We start from the raw sequence: 20295 nt of genomic DNA, 5'->3' as shown, positions 1-20295 counted from the left end.
TTCTACAGGAAGACAGCAGAGTCGGAAACCCCGCACATCCGTGAAATTGGCACGCGGCTGCAGACATTGCACAACACTCGCTGGCCTCGTCTGCTGTGCGACTGCCTCGCCAGCACCAGAAGACGTGCAGATGATAAACGGGTATTCATTGGACACTGATATGAACTGATATGTGATTGCATTTTCACGCAATTGGGCTGCGTAGATCTTGATAAATCAGTACCCAGAACAACCACCACTGGCCGTAATAACGACCTTGATACGCCTGGGCATTGACTCAAACAGAGCTTGGATGGCGTGTACAGGTACAGCTGCCCATGCAGCTTCAACAAGATACTACAATTCATCAAGAGTAGTGACTGGCGTATTGTGACGAGCCAGTTGCTCGGCCACCATTGACCAGACGTTTTCAATTGGTGAGAGATCTGGAAAATGTGCTGGCCAGGGCAACAGTCGCACATTTTCTGTATCCAGAAAGGCCAGTACAGGACCTGCAACATGCGGTCGTGCATTATCCTGCTGAAATGTAGGGTTTCGCAGGGATCGAATGAAGGGTAAAGCCACGGGTCGTAACCCATCTGAAATGTAATGTCCACTGTTCAAAGTGCCGTCAATGCGAACAAGACGTGACCGAGACGTCTAACCAATGCCACCCCATAACATCACGCCGGGTCATACGCCAGTATGGTGATGACGAATATACGCTTCCAATGTGCGTTCACCGCGATGTCACCAAATACGCATGTGACCATCATTATGCTGTAAACAGAACCTGGATTCATCCGAAAAAATGACGTTTTGCCATTCGTGCACCCAGGTTCGTCGTTGAGTACACCATCGCAGGCGTTCCTGTCTGTGATGCAGCGTCAAGGGTAACCGCAGCCATGGTCTCCGAGCTGATAATCCATGCTGCTGCAAACGTCGTCGAACTGTTCGTGCAGATGGTTGTTGTCTTGCAAACGTCCCCATCTGTTGACTCAGGGATCGAGACGTGGCTGCATGATCTGTTACAGCCATGCGGATAAGATGCCTGTCATCTGGACTGCTAGTGATACGAGGCCGTTGGGATCCAGCACGGCATTCCGTATTACCCTCCTGAACCCACCGATTCCATATTCTGCTAACAGTCATTGGATCTCGACCAAAGCGAGCAGCAATGGATTCGATAAACCGCAATCGCGATAGGCTACAATCCGACCTTTATCAAAGTCGGAATCGTATGGTACGTATTTCTCCTCCTTACACGAGGCATCACAACAACGTTTCACCAGGCAACGCCGGTCAACTGCTGTTTGTGTATGAGAAATCGGTTGGAAACTTTCCTCATGTCAGTACGTTGTAGGTGTCTCCACCGGCGCCAACCTTGTGTGAATGCTAATCATTTGCATATCACAGCATGTTCTTCCTGTCGGTTAAATTTCGCATCGGTAGCACGTCATCTTCGTGGTGTAGCAATTTTAATGGTCAGCAGTGTAACATGGCAATTTCGTGCCTAGTTCCATAAGGTCAGATGATGGCAGCATAAGGCTATCGAAACCGGTTATCTTCAAGCAATAAAAGTGTCTACACTGTGATTGCGGATGTACTAATTGTGCCCATTTTCAACCATAACGATCGCCGCGCAGCATAGCGTGTGTCACAATGGTTAGCACACTGGACTCGCATGCTAGAAGATGACGGTCAGATCCGCGCAAGGCCTTCCTGATTTAGGTTTTCCGTGATTTCCCTAAATTGCTTCAGGCAAATGTTGGGATGTTTCCTTTGAAAGAGAAGGGCCGACTTCCTTCTCCACCTTCCCTGTTCCGATGGGGCCGATGACCTTGCTGTTTGGTCCCCTCCCCGAAATCAACCAACCAGCCACAGTGTGTGTACATTACAGAATGAATCCTTTGTGTTTAGTACTTTAGCTAAAAACTAAACTCCGCCAGAACAGGCCGTGAAGGCCCAACAACACTGACACCGCCGTGTCATCCTCAGCCCACAGGCGTCTCTGCATGCGGATGCAGAGGGGCATGTGGTCAGCGCACCGCTCTCACGGGCGTTTGTCAGTTAACGAGACCGGGGCCACTACTTCTCAGTCAAGTAGCTCCTCAGTTTGCCTCAAAAGGACTGGGTGCACCCTGCTTGCCAACATCGCTCGGCACACCTGATGGTCACCCATCCAAGTGCTAGCCCAGCCCCACAGCGCTTAAATTCGGTGATCTGACGGGAACCGGTGTTACCACTGCGGCAAGGCCGTAGGCACTACTAATAATATCTGAACTGTTGCAGCTCAAGTTAAAAAATCTTATTTCTCTCAAGAGTAATCAGTTGTACTCTTTTAAAATAAAGAAGTTATTTTACTCTTGATTTCTTGGGATCGCCGGGTGCCCTACAGTGTCGGCAAGGAGAATGTCATGAGACTAGTGACTTTGTCAAGACCATGGACTATCAGAACAGCCTATGTGTCATGTGTTTACTGTTGATTACTATCATTTGTATTACTTATCAGTTTTTGTGTTCTGTTCTGGTTCCGCATGTAACATTGATGTAAGCATGTCTGTTTCAATAGAAAAGACTGAACAAGTGATGCAAGTCTCTATGAACAGGCAACGGCAGTTTCTGCAGATTATCTCAAAACAAATGAAAGCTCCTACGGCTTCAAGCACTGAGACAAGCCCTCTGCCTTTCGAAGCTTACCGGAAATATTCGAGCTTTGCCGCAGTTACGCCGAGTAACTGCGACAATTCTTCAAGTCTACCATGTCACCGGTGAGCCTAGAGAATGAGCCTTCTCCATTACATGGTGCGGTACTGAGACATACAGGGTGAACATTAATAAAACTGTTAAATCGCAGGGGCGCATCCCTGACTAGAAATGGAAGGAAGAAAGATCTTATGAAAGTGTGTCCGAAAAATGCGTCTTTGATATGGTAGACACTTTCTCTGACCACGTGCCGTATGTCCCTTGTGTGTTGCAGTGTGTGTGATCGACGCAGCGTACTGTAAGCAGAAGAACGGTCCGCTACTCATGTCGGGAACAAGCAGATGGATACGGTCGAAAGGCAGCTCGACTATATCAAAACATAGACACCAACTACATCACATAACATTTCAAGCCTTTTTTGGACGTTTGTGTGATCATGGGTTCTTTTAGACAGGCGAACGTGCAGGTAAGCGGCGGACTGTGCGTACACCAGATCTGGAGGACCGGGTTCTACAGGATATTGAGACGGACTCCAAGACAAGTAGTCTACCAACATGGTGTAAGCCAAACTACTATCGTGTATGACAGACAATGCTATCCCTATTATCTGCAGCCAGTGCAAATATTATCAGCAGCGGATTTTGCCTATGGTTTTTGTAATAGACCATACAATTATGGGATTTCTGTTATTAAATGGCTCTGAGCACTATGGGACTTAACATCTGAGGTCATCTGTCCCCTAGAACTTAGAACTACTTAAACCTAACTAACCTAAGGACATCACACACATCCACGCCCGAGGCAGGATTCGAACCTGCGACCGTAACGGTCGCGCGGTTTCAGACTGAAGCGCCTAGAACCGCTCGGCCACTTCGGCCGGTTTTCTGTTATCAATCCCCCTTACCGACGAAGCAACCTATACCAGAACTGACATCATCAGTCTGCATTATCGTCATCTGTGGGTTACACACAACTCTCGGAGAATGGTTGAGGCGTCTCAACAGCATGGTTCAGCATGAATGTGTGGGGTAGGGATTTTTTGCGACCACATGTTTGGAACAGTTATTATTCCACGACGCCTCAACGAAAGAACGTACTTCGACTACCTGCAGAATGCTCTGCCTGGGCCGCTTGAGAACATTCATTTGGCAATATGACAGGTTATGTGGTTTCTGCATGACGGAGCACCAGCCCACTTCCGCATTACAATTCGTCGACACCTCAACAACGTCTTCTATGGAAGTTGCATTAGACGCGGAGGCCCTGAAGCATGACCTTCTAGATCACGGGACTTAAACCTCCTGGATTTTTTAGCTCTGGGGGCACCTGAAAAGCGTTGTGCATGCTGAACTAGTTCATGATCTGCAGACCCTTCAACAGCATCTTCACGACGACTGTGATGCTATTCAGAGAGAGGCCCGCAAATGCGAAGGAGTGCGGCAATCACTGAAGCGACGAGTGAAAGCGTGCATTGCATCCCACGGAGGCCACTTCGAACACCTGTACTATTAAACATTGAGATAAATCCTTCGCTACTCAACCGCCTTTGGCTCGCGCACCCTACACCTTCCACAGTCTCTCAACAACTGCCTCTGCTTGCGACTCTCTGCGCCACTGGGCGTTGTCGCCCTCCAAAGAACAACCGCTTACAGATACTACACACCAGTACCCTCACAATTGTCTAAAATACCTGCTTCACAGGTGATAAAAAAGCAAATAAGTTATACTCAATTTCAAAAATAGTGTGGTTTTGATTTCTTTCATGAATGGTTCCTTTTTGTGTTGTATTTAATTGTCTTGCAAAGTAAATTACAAACTACTTCAAGTGAAGTGAATGATTATCTTTTTGAATTAGTCTTTTCTACTGCAATCATCAAAGAGCGTTGACTAGTGCAACTATACTAGTTTATGGGTCCCCATCATATTCTCCACCTATTAGGAAAAAATTTAACTATTACTGTTGCTAAGGAAAAGTTATACATGTAGAGGAGCTTAAACAGTGTATTTATGATATCATTCATCTTTATTTGTGTTTTTTTTCATGTCGGTCAAGATAAAAGCCCTTCATGTCCAAATTTAGTTCTGCACTTCATGCAGTAACATTTCAGTAATTGATTAAGTAATGCTCTTGAGTGTAGCTGTCATTAGTATGAGCCTGGTGCAAAATTACTTCCTATAATTTACTGGTGTGTGATTTATTGGTAACTGCTGCTACACACAGTTCAGAGTGCACTATGTCATTTTGTATCCTGTTTGCTATTCAAAGGGAAATCTCAACGAAAGTAACTTCAATAACCAATATTCAATTTTCTTAAACATATATTTCCAAATTAATGTGCCTGATTGGGCTGGCGACCGTTTATTTTTTTATTCACTTATGATTTTACCACTTTCATTAACTCTCAACGTTAAAGTCCGTTTGGTTTTTCTGTTAATTTCACCAAATTGTCCACTATACACACGCGCAGTCAATTTTCGAAATCCTCTCCGAGGATTTCACGTTAGAGTGATATACGTGTTATATGTGGCTTTTCCGGAGACAGGACTAAAGTTTCGGTTGTCAGGGAAGAGTGACATATACACTAGTGTTTTAAACTCCATACCTGTTTTTTTAACTACAGTCGTTTCATCGTATGGTCTTGGAGCCATGATCTCTCAGCACATCAATGGTATAGAACGAACTGTTACTTACGCCTCCAAAAAATTGAACACGATGTAAGCTGAATACTCACAAACAGAAAAAGAGGCTCTTTATGTCCTGTTTCGGGGAGATGGTTCCAGAAATAACTTTACGGCCGTCCCTTCGCAATTTTTACGGACCATAAACTATTGTGCTCCTTACACAGAGCAAATGTGCCCATCCCTGACTGAGCAGGATTAAAAATTCAATTGTGGCCACTGTACCTTGCCTGATATCAATATAACATCGCATGCACAGCATCCTGACAACAAGAGAACTCGGAGGTCGTCTGTCAACTATCAGTAGATCCAGATCTAGCATTTGAAACCTCAGAAGACACGTGGCAATTCGTCGACGACACTACCGAGGAACTAGTAACCCGATTTCCCTTTGATGTGCTATGCATTTTGGAGACGCGCGTCCGCTACGGTCGCAGGTTCGAATCCTGCCTCGGGCATGGGTGTGTGTGATGTCCTTAGGTTAGTTAGGTTTAAGTAGTTCTAAGTTCTAGGGGACTGATGACCTCAGATGTTAAAGTCCCACGGTGCTCAGAACCATTTTAGCCACTATGCATTTTCATGAAACCCGCCAAAGATCCGGAATTAACGTAGATAGCTCATTATTTGCCCCACGGCTAGCCGAAGAAGAAACAGGATGCCATTCCCCTATCAGTTCAAGTTTTTTTTTTTCTGAACATCTTGCCTTCACAGAGTACGATGGAGTGATCTTGTATGTAACTTGCACCAACGGACTATAGTAGTCATCCCATCCTTTCTGTGCCCCACAATCCTCAAGCACCATCATTACACGCACTAGGGAATCGTTCGAACGAAACAGCTCGCTCAGACACACTGTTTCTGGCCAGGGATGGAAAGTGACGTCGAGAAATTTCTGAAAAACTGTAAAACTTGTGTAGAAATAAAGGCTGCACCCAAGCAAAAATTCTTTTCCTGGACTCCTGCAGCCTCTTGGCAGGGGGTTCACGTAGATTTTGCTGGACCCTTCCTTTGAGCACAATGGCTGATTATCATCGATGCTCTCTCTAACTTTCCATTTGTTATTCAATAAATTTGACGATTTTCTTGTACGCACAGCATCCATCAACCTGACTGCAGAACGATTCTATTGCCTCCAACAAACATTGCACGTAAGGACTACGAGATAAGATACAAGAAATTAGGGCTCATACAGAGACATATAGACAGCCGTTTTCCCTCGTTCTATTTGTGAGTGGAACAGGAAAGGAAATGACTAATACTTGCATGGGGTAAGATGGATTGCGGAGTATCGATGTAAATGTAGATGTAGACATTATGTCTACTCCTTTCCATCCTGTTTTAAATGTAGAAGACAAAAAGATGATTCATACCTTCAAGACACAAATGTCTAAACTAGTTCAAACCATGCCAGAATCTCAGGCTCCTCTGCTGTTTCTCTCGTAGTACCGGTCAACGCCAGGCATCCACGGTACGTCTCCGGCGAAATTAATTGTAGGCTCATTGCACTTTGTTCAATTTGCTCCTGTCCCTCCAGCTTCATCTGGCACTTTCTGTGGACCATTTTAAGTATGGTCAGCCTATCTAGTTCAACTCTACAAGGGCGAAGACAGGTGGGACTGGGGGAGGGGGGAGATGGGGAGTTGAGACAATATGGAAGAGCCATGTTTCTTGTGCACATTAATACAAGCATTGTGCATCTCCATAACAATCAGTTGCCTAGCACCCCACCAACGATATCTATACTGCCCTGAGGCAGCATGTTTTAGATGAGCTGCCACCACGAGTTGGCTGAAGAGGACCAGCCGATGCACGCTGAAGTCGAGAGTCAGATTCCGCAGCCGCTACACTTAGGCTGCCTACAGAAATGCCTACAGGGCTGCCACCCTTTTGGCCCCACAGCTCTGCACCCAGCCTATGAAAGAGGCGCCTGGTCCAGCGCAGGTACCAACCTCCCAGTGCCTCAACAACAATCTCCAAGCCAGCCTGAGATGGAGATGGCCCCAACCTTAGTATCATAACAAGGTCCAAGCCAGCGTGAGATGGCATCAGCTTCAGCTCTAGTGTCAATCGTGACACCGCCACCAGCAGCATTGGTATCGGACCAGATTCCAGTCACCTTGCAGTATGTTACAAACATCGAACTAGGAAGAAATGAATCTCCCTTCCCCCAAGCTCTCGGGGCTGGGTATTTCCCCAGCGGTTTTCCTCGGCAAGCCTATATCCCAAATGGACAAGAATGAAGAACTCGGGGTTGCTACGTTCGCTCCGATCTTAGCACCATGGAGACAGAAGACGCGGAAGACGCGAGTCTCCGTGACTACAGCGCTGGTCAACGATACCGCGCCGCCAAAGGAAGGTAAGAAGAGAGTTTCCCGTACTCAACATAAGCGGCGCTAGAGAGAGGTCGTCCCGGTAAGTAACATCACACGATAACTTGGCCATGGACTATCAAACTGGCGTGCAGCAAGCAGGAGGCACGTTCGGTATGACTACGTTTCCTGCACAACGTCGACTGATTGCTATTACTTCGGACTGTGTGCGGAAGGAACTTTGCCATGGATTCTCTAGCCCTGCCGAAGACGATCTGAAAACGGGCTGTTCAACGCTTCACTTTAAGTACACAACAGCCACACTGTTTCCTTTGTTAAGTGTTAGCTGACACGTCCTAATTCAGGAACTGTGCTGCACACTGCCTTCACTGTCTTAGTGAATCCATTGTGTTTACTAATGAAGCTAGTGACTCTAACTAACGTCCAGATATATCACGTACCCGAACTATTGCAGTTTAGGTTAAAGAACCTTATTTCTATTAAGAGTAATACTTTATACTTTGGTAGAATGAAGACGCTATTTATTTTACTATTCCAGTTTTGGAATTCGTTTCGAATCCTACAGAATAGTAAACGTCACGTTGACTAGATGTCTTAAACTCTGCACAACTGCGCTCAGTAAGTAGAAAAAGTAACAACATAATTCTGGTGCGGAGGTGGTAAAGTCACTTTAAAGAAGGAACAGCCTCATGCAAAGCAGGAACAGGAAAGAAACTCACACAGTGTTCAAATTTCCAGGGCCATAAGCAGCATGTGCGGAAGGAGAGCAAGAGGACTCTACGGGTTCACTCAAATAGGTGACAAGCCATTGGCAAAAATGAGAGTCACAGTGATCTTTGAGGCAAAAGTCGAAACATTAGCGAGCGTAAATCACAAATTGTGCCATTTATAATACAAGAAATAAATGCGTACACGCGCAATATAGCAAACACAAGGACGTAAATCGATGAGCGCAGTCTGTAGATGGTAGATAGTGGAGTTGATAATGCTGTGCTAAGGAAATGAAAGGTGCATTTATAATCAAAGATTAAGACTTAATAGTCCGCCCCTGGTAGCTGAGGGGTCAGCGCGACAGAATGTCAATCCTAAGGGCTCGGGTTCGACTCCCGGCTGGGTGGAGATTTTCTCCGCTCAACGACTGGGTGTTGTGTTGTCCTAATCATAATCATTTCATCCCCATCGACGCGCAAGTCGCCGAAGTGGCGTCAAATCGAAAGACTTGCACCCGGCGAACGGTCTACTCGACGGGAGGCCTTAGTCACACGACATTTTTTTTTAAGACTTAATAGTTACTGGGATCGTTACATGCTGCTTATGGAAAACCATTTGCCGTCAGCCTTGTTCTCAGGATTTGCAATCAGGAGATGTGACGCATATGATAGCCACTGGCGACTCCAATGGCAGCACCAGGGATACGTACGAAAAGTCATTGTTCCTCTAGGCACCACCAGTCGCCATTGATTCTTACTCACAACCTACACCACTGTTATATGAATGGCATAACTTGTACGTTATATTCGTGTTCACACGGTATATCTCTCGCAAGTGGCATTCATGAGATAATACAGACTAGGGATATGGGGCAGGTCCCGTTCCTAGAATGTTTGTGAAGATAGTTCTCAGTGGCTGCAAAGGCTAAGACAGTGGTGGCAAATAGGGAGTTAGGGGTAGGATCTGTCACATCGGAGCAACTCACACACATTGGGACTTTGTGAAAGATCTGAACAGTGGTAGGTATTGTATGTCTAATTAAAGTAATTGATACTGCATTTAAGTTTTATAAAGTGAGTGATGTGGAGTTGTAGGATGTACTGGTTGAGAAATCTGTTGACACTAAAAGTCAGCAAACGGTAGTGATATGCTTAGTTGTAAGCAGACATGCCAGAGTTATGTAGCGACTAGCGGCTATAGAAGTGGGTGATACGTGGCACCGTTAGCACCAGTCTCTTATCTGTATTTATTTAAGATCTCTGCGATCGACTCTGTATCGCGTCGCTGCGGTTTTCCTCTTTGGTCGCTTTTCGGCTATTTAAGTGCACGACTCTGTGGGGAGAGGACTGGTTTTGGTCGGTTGGTTGGCGTTCCAGTGTGCAGTATGGTTGTCGGCAGTCGCTCTTTGTGCGTGCTCTGCCTCTTTCTGTCACGTGGGCAGTGGGGCTGTGGACCGAGACGTGCGTGCGGTCGGGAGTGTGTACTGCGTCTAGTGAGAGGTCCATGGTCTCGTCTGTGGTGCTAAACGATGTGAACATGTGGAATGTATCAGCCTGCAACCGGATACGCGACAGAATCAAACGGTGGGAATTATGGAGGTTCTTAAAGTCATGCTGTATGCATGCATACTGAATTTCGTGCTGTTTGCAGTTAACGGCTCTCACACTGTTTGGACGTCCATGTTATCTGTTTCGTATTGACCACTGGTGCACAACGTATTGAACAGTGGTTATCTGTGTGAATGAGGATGCCTGTTTTGGACGCGCTTGAGATACGGGAAAAGAGTGTACATCTAAGTGAGTGTCTGTGCACTCCGAAATAACCACACGTTCGATTTTCTGGCTGACTGCTGGTGTTTACGTAATGTGTTCAGAAATAAACAATCAGGGGCTTAATGATGAAAAATTTGTTGTGTGCTGGAGTCCTGTCGTAATGTAATTGTTGTGTGTGTGTTTATGGAATATATATAAAATAATTAATCGGCTCTGGGGTTATGTTATGAGTTAACTTACGAGTGCGTGATTTAGCACTATGACCATCTTCTTATACATTTGAATATATTATCACTTCCTACTCCGACAGTAATAAGCCTGTCTGCACATATTAGTATGACAAAGTAATACAGATATTTCAGATGGTTAATTCTAGATGGCTTATGGATCCCTTGTGGTCGTATTCCTGTTTTTAAATTTTTCTAATGTTTTAAGGATTGTGTTACTCTGGATACTGCCCAGTTGCTGCGTGGTTTCATGTTGTTGTTTCAGTCGTATAATCAGCGGTGCGCGTCGTCCGCTGCAGGTGGTCGTTTAACTGGGGAACGACGCCTTGGCGACGGACTGTTTGAATTGTAACCTACATCTACATCTACATCTATATCCATACTCCGCAAGCCACCTGACGGTGTGTGGCGGAGGGTACCCTGAGTACCTCTATCTGTTCTCCCTTCTATTCCAGTCTCGTATTGTTAGTGGAAAGAAGGATTGTCTGTATGCTTCTGTGTGGGCTCTAATATCTCTGATTTTATCCTCATGGTCTCTTCGCGAGATATACGTAGGAGGGAGCAATATACTGCTTGACTCTTCGGTGAAGGTATGTTCTCGAAACTTTAACAAAAGCCCGTACCGAGTTACTGAGCGTCTCTCCTGCAGAGTCTTCCATTGGAGTTTATCTATCATCTCCGTCACGCTTTCACGATTACTAAATGATCCTGTAACGAAGCGCGCTGCTCTCCGTTGGATCTTCTCTATCTCTTCTATCAACCCTATCTGGTACGGATCCCACACCGCTGAGCAGTATTCAAGCAGTGGGCGAACAAGCGTACTGTAACCTACTTCCTTTGTTTTCGGATTGCATTTCCTTAGGATTCTTCCAATGAATCTGAGTCTGGCGTCTGCTTTACCGACGATCAACTGTATATGATCATTCCATTTTAAATCACTCCTAAGGCGTACTCCCAGATAATTTATGGAATTAACTGCTTCCAGTTGCTGACCTGCTATTTTGTAGCTAAATGATAAGGGATCTATCTTTCTATGTATTCGCAGCACATTACACTTGTCTACATTGAGATTCAATTGCAATTCCCTGCACCATGCGTCAATTCGCTGCAGATCCTCCTGCATTTCAGTACAATTTTCAAGTGTTACAACCTCTCGATACACCACAGCATCATCTGCAAAAAGCCTCAGTGAACTTACGATGTCATCCACCAGGTCATTTATGTATATTGTGAACAGCAACGGTCCGATGACACTGCCCTGCGGCACACCTGAAATCACTCTTTTTCGGAAGACTTCTCACCATTGAGAATGACATGCTGCGTTCTGTTATCTAGGAACTCCTCAATCCAATCACACAATTGGTCTGATAGTCCATATGCTCTTACTTTGTTCATTAAACGACTATGGGGAACTGTATCGAACGCCTTGCGGAAGTCAAGAAACACGGCATCTACCTGTGAACCCGTGTCTATGGCCCTCTGAGTCTCGTGGACGAATAGCGCGAGCTGGGTTTCACACGACCGTCTTTCTCGAAACCCATGCTGATTCCTACAAAGTAGATTTCTAGTCTCCAGGATAGTCATTATACTCGAACACAATACGTGTTCCAAAATTCTACAACTGATCGACGTTAGAGATATAGGTCTATAGTTCTGCACATCTGTTCGACGTCCCTTCTTGAAAACGGGGATGATCTGTGCCCTTTTCCAATCCTTTGGAACGCTACGCTCTTCTAGAGACCTACGGTACACCGCTGCAAGAAGGGGGCAAGTTCCTTCGCGTACTCTGTGTAAAATAGAACTGGTATCCCATCAGGTCCAGCGGCCTTTCCTCTTTTCAGCGATTTTAATTGTTTCTCTATCCCTCTGTCGTCTATTTCGATATCTACCATTTTGTCATCTGTGCGACAATCTAGAGAAGAAACTACAGTGCAGTCTTCCTCTGTGAAACAGTTTTGGAAAAAGACATTCAGTATTTCGGCCTTTAGTCCGCCATCATCTGTTTCAGTACCATTTTGGTCACAGAGTGTCTGGACATTTTGTTTTGATCCACCTACCGCTTTGACATAAGACCAGAATTTCTTAGGATTTTCTGCCAAGTCAATACATAGAACTTTACTTTCGAATTCATTGAACGCCTCTCGCATAGCCCTCCTCACACTACATTTCGCTTCGCGTAATTTTTGTTTGTCTGCAAGGCTTTGGCTGTGTTTATGTTTGCTATGAAGTTCCCTTTGCTTCCACAGCAGTTTTATAAGTCGGTTGTTGTACCACGGTGGCTCTTTTCCATGTCTTACGATCTTGCTTGGCACATACTCATCTAACGCATATTGTACGATGGTTCTGAACTTTGTCCACTGATCCTCAACACTATCTGTACTTGAGACAAAACTTTTGTGTTGAGCCGTCAGGTACTCTGTAATCTGCTTTTTGTCACTTTTGCTAAACAGAAAAATCTTCCTACCTTTTTTAATATTTCCATTTACGGTTGAAATCATCGATGCCGTAACCGCTTTATGATCGCTGATTCCCTGTTCTGCGTTAACTGTTTCAAATAGTTCGGATCTGTTTGTCACCAGAAGGTCTAATATGTTATCGCCACGAGTCGGTTCTCTGTTTAACTGCTCAAGGTAGTTTTCAGATAGCGCGGTCGCTGTGTTTATCAGTAGACTCCAGTTTTTCGGCGAATTTAAGGCTAGTATTTTATTATTTGTTCCTGGTGACGCCGAAGCGCCCGTCTTTCCTTCTTCACCGTTCCTTTCAACTTTCATTCAGGCTCGACCTGTGTTGTAGTTTCCGCGCACCTCTGATGTGCCATTACTTGTCGCTGAAATTTCGTAATACCTGTAAGATGCCTTTCATTGTACTGGGCTTTTATTATCTTATTCAGAAAGAGAAATTATGAGTTGTTTCTACTGTCATACCTTAAAAGGTCCCTGTTTCTGTGGAAGTTTTTCTCAGTAAACCATTTATTGTTTGTATGGTTTTTAAGATTTATGTAAAGACGGTTTTAAAATTATTTATTCCTTGTGGTGGGCTTTGACGCCCGTACACATTTCGTCTGTTCAGTAATGTTTCAAATTCCAGGGCAATTATGTGTATTATTCTGGGATAACAGCAGTTTGCTGTTGTCATGCAATTGTTAAATAAAATCTGTTGGAAATTACAAGCCAGAGTTTGTTCAAATGGTTCAAATGGCTCTGAGCACTATGGGACTTAACATCTCTGGTCATCAGTCCCCTAGAACTTAGAACTACTTAAACCTAACTAACCTAAGGACATCACACACATCCATGACCGAGGCAGGATTCGAACCTGCGACCGTAGCGGTCCGGCGGGTCCAGACTGAAGCGCCTAGAACCGCACGGCCACACCGGCCGGCGTTTGATTGGTAATTATTGCTTTGTCGCTACTGAGTGTGTGTCCCACGTCTCAGTGGCAATGATGTTGCTTGCAGATAGAGCCGATATGGCACCACGTTCAGTGTTCAGAAATGACTAACCATTACGGGGAGATTCCTACCTACGAAGGTCGTCTGTGACTGGAAAAATGTATGAGATGTTGTTGAATTAATTGAGCTCCTAAAGAAAAGGTGAGATGTTAGCTTTAATGAAACTGTGGCTGTCAAAGTGTCATCTGCAAGCCCAAATCGTATGAGAGGGATTCTCCTCGAAACAAAAAATTTCAGATCTCAAATAGAAATGCTTGTTACAAAATGCGAAATAAGGTATCATTAAGACCACTTCTTAGGTCAAACGACACTTACGTCATAAGGTTGTGACGTAGAATGTGATAAGAAATTAAGTAGAGAAATGGACTGGTAACCTGTCGGAATGCATTTTGCTCAATGTGCTTGACTAAGGAAGCCATTTGTTCGAGTTGGGGAAAAGGGATGAGCCAATAGAATTTCCTTCCAAGGGGGAAAGTGCTTCTGAGAGGGCAAAGCTTGTGCCTCTAGTTCTACAATTATTCTCCGTAAGCCACCTTGCAGTGTGTGGCGGAGGGTAATTCTGGTACCAATATATTTTCCCTGTTCAATTCGCGAGGTATAGAAGGACGTTAGGAAAAACTTCTGTACGAGACCTGGTATCTCTGATTTCCTCGTCGCGGCCATCGGCCATTTTGCGAGATTATGCAGGAGTAAGTAATATGTTGCCTCTTTCATCTTACAACGCACGATCCCGGTTAAAATTTTAACGATAGACCTCTCGGTGACTGGAGCCTGATGAGAAACTTTGTAACGCTCCTGCGATTACGAAAAAGACCCGTGACGAAACGCAGTATTAATATTTAGATCTCCCATGTTACCTTTACTAGCAGTACTGAGTAATGATCCTCGACAGACGAACATTACTTAAGAACCCTTCGGATTAGTGTTTTATAAGCAACAAAAATAAAGCAATAAAATAATGGTAGCATTGTGTATAACCACCGTGGAAACTGCGGTGTTTCATGGCTGATAAGTATAATCATCTACCTCTACGTCTGTGATGTCCAACGGACGTACGCACAGGAACAGAGCGTAAAATAAAAGGAAGTTCAACCAGATTCATGTCTACATTAAGAGTCTGAAACAGGTGCTAAATAGAATGCTGACGGGAAGTACTGAATGTGTTCGATACTACTGAAACTAGACTTTTGCTGACTGACAACAAGCGGTTGTCTCAGATTACCCAAGCTCTCTTCTTTCTAAAACAGCTGAATCCTGCGAGAAACGTCAGGGGACAGACGCATCCATAGAGAAGATTGGAAGGTGACGAGGCGACCGTTGTGATGAACATTTTAGTGCCATTCTTTAGAACAGTGGTCGTCAAACGTTTTTGCTCAGGAGCTAATACTGACATTATGAGGCGGCAGGTCGGGCTGCATATGTGTCGATCTTATTATTGATAGGTAACCTACATAAATTTGTATGCTATGGGCCCCCAATAGATTAGTTGTAGTAAGGAAGCCATAGGTTTGCCGTTGACCAAGTGCTAACTGATAAATATCGATACCATTCGAAACATATCTTGTTAACTGTTCTCTGTCGTAGATTACTGCCTCCCTTACCAGGCCCCAAAATTATGGCACTGTAGATGCCTGACGTAGTGTTGTTAGGTTGATTTTGTGATCGAATGATTAACTGATTAACAACAGTACCTGTACTTACATTTATGCAACGTGAGATACGATCACAAATGTTTACTAAGTGTTTTGAATCTCATTTTTCTTCTACGCAATGTATTCTACTACAACAGTCTTAATTTTATTTTATATTCCTTGCTATGACCACATTTGATGCTGACAGTCTCTATAATGCGCATTCACGAATCCATGTTACATCAGTTTCAAAATTTTAAACCTCAGCAGCTGATCCCTACGGGTCGCGCATTATAAGGCCCTGCAAGTGCGTGGCCTATGCGCGTGGTTCACATGCACCAGCAGTGTGCGAGTGGCAGCGCGAATACACTTCGCGAATGTTGGCGGAAGTTGCCGAAGATTACCGATCCTAATGAAAGCCGCGTGAGCGTCACGCGGATTTCACGCACTTGCACTCACTTCCACAGAGGCTGCAAATCTGCGGTGTGTGCATGCACTATGCGCTTCGCTTAGCACAAGACTTGGGCTAAATTTATGTGAATGACGAATAACAAATATAGACATAAACTATTATTCGTTATTCGTGAATAATAAATGTTAATGGAACATTACTCACTTACATGAAAGAAAATACTTATTCATCATCAACGAATAAGAAATGTTAAGAATAATTGGTAAATTTGAAATCCAGTACCATTTATTTTTCCAATTCCTTGTCATTTATTAAATGAATGTCCTTGTTGTTTGTTTTAAATTAGTTTTTTCAACAACTCTATTTTTTAAAAAAGTCTCATCAGGAACTGTAATTCTTTACGGAGATTTACCATTCTGACACTAAAGAAAATACATTCTACATGCAAGGCGCTCCTGAATTCCTCTATAATCATGATTCGGTGTATGACTTTCAACTTATGATCTTCTTCGGCATAAATACAAAAATCATCAATTCTGCCGTAATTTTTCGCAGATAATTCGTTGTGAGTCCACTTTAACTTTATTTCTCAAATCACATTCCAAATAAAATATTCTTTTTACATCATAATATCATTCGAAACTTGAGACCCGATTTCTTTCACATCTCTTTGGCTATTGTATGTCTGAAGTTTGTTGTAAGTCTCCCTTGGTCATGCACAGTAATAGAGGTGAACCACTTCTTTTTAAATCGTGAGTACAACTTTGCTGCAATAATTGCAGTTGGTGGAAAAAGACGGAAAACGTTTTCCAATTGTCTGTTGACACTTTCACGATACAAAAGTTGCAAATGTGTTGTAACATGACGAACTATTTTATATACTCAAACCTAATGTCCCTTCGGACATTTTTGAATCTCAAACCTCTACGTTATCAAGTATCTGAAAACCATATGTAATTACGTAGACGTATGTCGGATCGATAAACTATTCCATATTCTAACGGCAAGCTTGTTCGGAGTTAATCTTAAAACGCTTTGGACGTCCAGCAGCATTCTACACACGCTGTGGGGGACTTTGGATTAAAAGTCTGGTGATGTTAATCATTATAAAACCATGAGTTTGCCCATTTTGTTGCACTACAGACACGAACGAACTGCGTAATTATATGAAGGAGACAAACGTGTTCGATAGTGTTAGCTGTTTAAGAAGAGCGTTGACAACTTTTTGTCTGCTGCATTCTCATCGCTGGCTGCTTACGTAGAGTTCTTGCACTTGTTAGCAGTGGGAGGGAAAGACATATTGGCAAATGCAGAGATAGTTGACTGGGTACGAGTCGGTAGTATAAAGGTCGAAAAGCACTAGCCAGCCCGTCTGCGGCAGCCGGTAAGACAATGACGTGCATTGTAGCCCGCACATTGGGCCGTTACGACAGCCGGCTGGCTCCGCGTTGCCAGTTGTGAGCAAGCTGTCTCGTAGAGAACGTATGTAGCTGCCTCCAGTCTCCGTAGGCTTGTATCCTGAAACAGTTCACACAATGACTTTCGCCAACTTGTAGGATCAGGAGAAGTTTACAGTTCTGAAGGGATGTACAGTATTTTTTCAAATTCATAGCCATCTCTTTCTGCCACATTATTTTGTAAAATACAGCACGTGTTAATTATACTCGAAGATCGATTGATCGATGAAACATTCTCCATTCTCAAATGTTCAAATGTGTGTGAAATCTTATGGGACTTAACTACTAAGGTCATCAGTCCCTAAACTTACATACTACTTAACCTAAATTATCCTAAGGACAAACACACACGACCATGCCCGTGGGAGGACTCGAACCTCCGCTGGGACCAGCCGCACAGTCCACGACTGCAGTCCCCCAGACCGCTCGGCTAATCCCGCGCGGCGGTCTCTCCATTCTCCGTTTGTTTTTCAGAGTGCCAGAAGTGCGTTCTATAAACCACCTAGACTGAGACAGTTGGTAGTTAAAAGATTCTTTCATTGTTTGTTAAACTCCTTCCTACACAAGGTCGCATTTAAGTTTTCAAATGTACCAAGTGCCTCTGCTCCAACATTGACGCACAGCATCGGTACTCCATTGTTTGATATAGCGCTTTTCTCAGATACTCATAAGTTTTTATTAACAAGTTCTTCATGTAAAATTAATTACTTAAAAATAGGTGAGTCACTATGCTTTTCGTATGTTCCGACATCTATGTAAAGTGAACCTATAATCCGCAGCACATACAGCAAGTAAAATGACGGAACAACATTTTTTTTAAAAATTGAAGTACGTTTGTTATGAGAAAAAAGGCATGACAAATTCCACATCCTTCTCGCTAGGCTGATCGGTTACGACTGACCGTCAGCTGGCTGTTCAACATTGATGGGGCCGTCCGTCTGTACGTATTTTAATGTTTCATTTGTGACGCTGTAAATCAAGTAAAGCTGTGCTGAACTCGAAGTTAGTTTCAGAATTGCAGTGCTTTACTAGGCGTAGTGGTGTGTTCTTGACTTCCTTCCGCCTCTGAACAGACTTGTACAGCCAGTTAAAGGGGGATCTACATTTCAACATGTACTCTGAAATACGGTGGAACTTGAATTGGAATTATTGTCATTGTTATAGGTCAAAGAAGCGACAAGTGACAGAGAAAATCGCCGGACCAACTAGGGATCGAACCATAAGCCATAGTTCCGTCTTTTGAAGTTTAAGCTACTCTTTTTTTTTGGGGGGGGGGGGGGGGGGAGATCGGGATTCGAATCTGGGATCTCTTATTTACTTTTTTGTGGAAATAACCTTCCTGGTGCCCAAAGGGAGGGGTGGTGGCAAAGTGGGCAGGGTTGCAACCAGAGCTTGGCCACCATGTCCAATTCCCTCCGCCAGGAACAAGGAAAGCGTAGATAATGTGGAATAGGTACGAAGAACATCAACGCAACGAGTTTTATATCATTTCACGATTTTTTTATTTATTTAGAATTGTTTTGTGTACCATCGACTGTAGCAGGAAACTTCACACTTGGTGGGACTATCAACGCATAGTTTTTCACAGAAGAATTAACCTGTGACCAGAGAATAACCGGTACAAACGGGTACTAAGTGTGGGAAAGGTGTGTATCAACTCTTCATTGCAGTAACACCCCAACTTCGGGGTGGGTTAACAAAGATATTACAAAGAAAAGTAGAGAAAAATTGTCTGTATTTGGGATTGCGGACAACTGCACAGTGCCGCTCATTAAGAAAGTGCCACAAACCAAGGACATTTTTCTCGCCGTCAGCAAACAAGTAGTTATGTGTCCGCAAATCCATTTCACGGGAACCCCGTTTGTTTGTGGGAAGTATACAAAGTTCGGAAAGAGGAACAGGTGAGGAGGTATCTGATAAGGAGTTGTACGGGTAATCAAGGCCAGCATCTGTCGCACCAAGAACCAGACACCTATCGCTGATCCACATGCCAAGCGATGCTCATTCGTGTCTAGAACATCGCAAGTGACGTACAATAGGGTGTCTGCAACGTGAATCCCGTGAAGACGTGACCGGCATACTTGCTTCCCATTCAACGCAAGGAATCATGCGACTGGATGTCAGTGATGGGATAAGGAGTGCACACTGAGCGCCAGACGGCACGACAGTTGACGGGGAGATCCTTTCCCTCACCCACATTTGGTGACTTGTTCTGCTGAAGAAAGCCATAGATCGCCTCCTTGGACATCAAGCGCACTGGCAATATAGCAGAACGGACGTATCTCATTTCGAGGAAAAAGTGGTGGAAGTAAAAGCAGGGCGGCCCGATGTCCGAAGCTAGATAGGGGATGAGAGAGAGCATAGTGCAAGGGCCTCCAGCAACAAGCTGTTAACGCAAAGGCGCCACAGCTCCATTTGATAGCCGACGAAAAGGGCTGTCGCTCTGTCAGGGACGTGATGTAGGGCTAAACCGCCCCTGCACCATAGCTGGCTGAATGTCTCATACCGTATCTTGAACAGCAAACCGAGGCAAACACATGAATCCAATACCGCTAGCATGAGGTGGGTTATGGATGGCGAGTGTGTGTCACATGGGGGATACATGACGCCAAATATACATTAACATATTTCGTCTGTTATAGAAGTTCGAGGGCTCATAACAACGAGGAGCTCACCTCGAAACTGGGGCAGTAAGCTGCGGCAGTTGGGGGCAATCGTGCGCCTCAGATCACTTGCGAAATCGAGTCCTAAGCATCGGATGGTAGCAGCAGCAAGCAAAGGAGCAGCGCTGTCTGCAGGAAGCCTCGCACCTACAGCCAAAGCGCTCTGTTTGCGAACATTAAGGCAGCTACAAGAAGCTTCACTGTAGATGGTAATCCATGCTAATGGCTCCTTGACCTCAGCATTTCTATGAAGAAAGCGGACGAAATCTTTCGCATA

The 20295-nt window shown here is 44.4% G+C and overlaps 1 pseudogene; it reads right to left on the bottom strand.

Moving 5' to 3' along the window:
* Positions 1-2125: 2125 nt before the first annotated feature.
* LOC124561048 lies at positions 2126-2243 on the bottom strand (annotated as a pseudogene).
* Between the last annotated feature and the right edge of the window lie 18052 nt (positions 2244-20295).

This window comes from Schistocerca americana, chromosome 1 (genome assembly GCF_021461395.2).
Source record: "Schistocerca americana isolate TAMUIC-IGC-003095 chromosome 1, iqSchAmer2.1, whole genome shotgun sequence".
Taxonomy (NCBI): Eukaryota; Metazoa; Arthropoda; class Insecta; order Orthoptera; family Acrididae; genus Schistocerca; species Schistocerca americana.
Note: the sequence above shows the minus strand (reverse complement) of the source record. Positions and strands in the feature narration are given on the sequence as shown.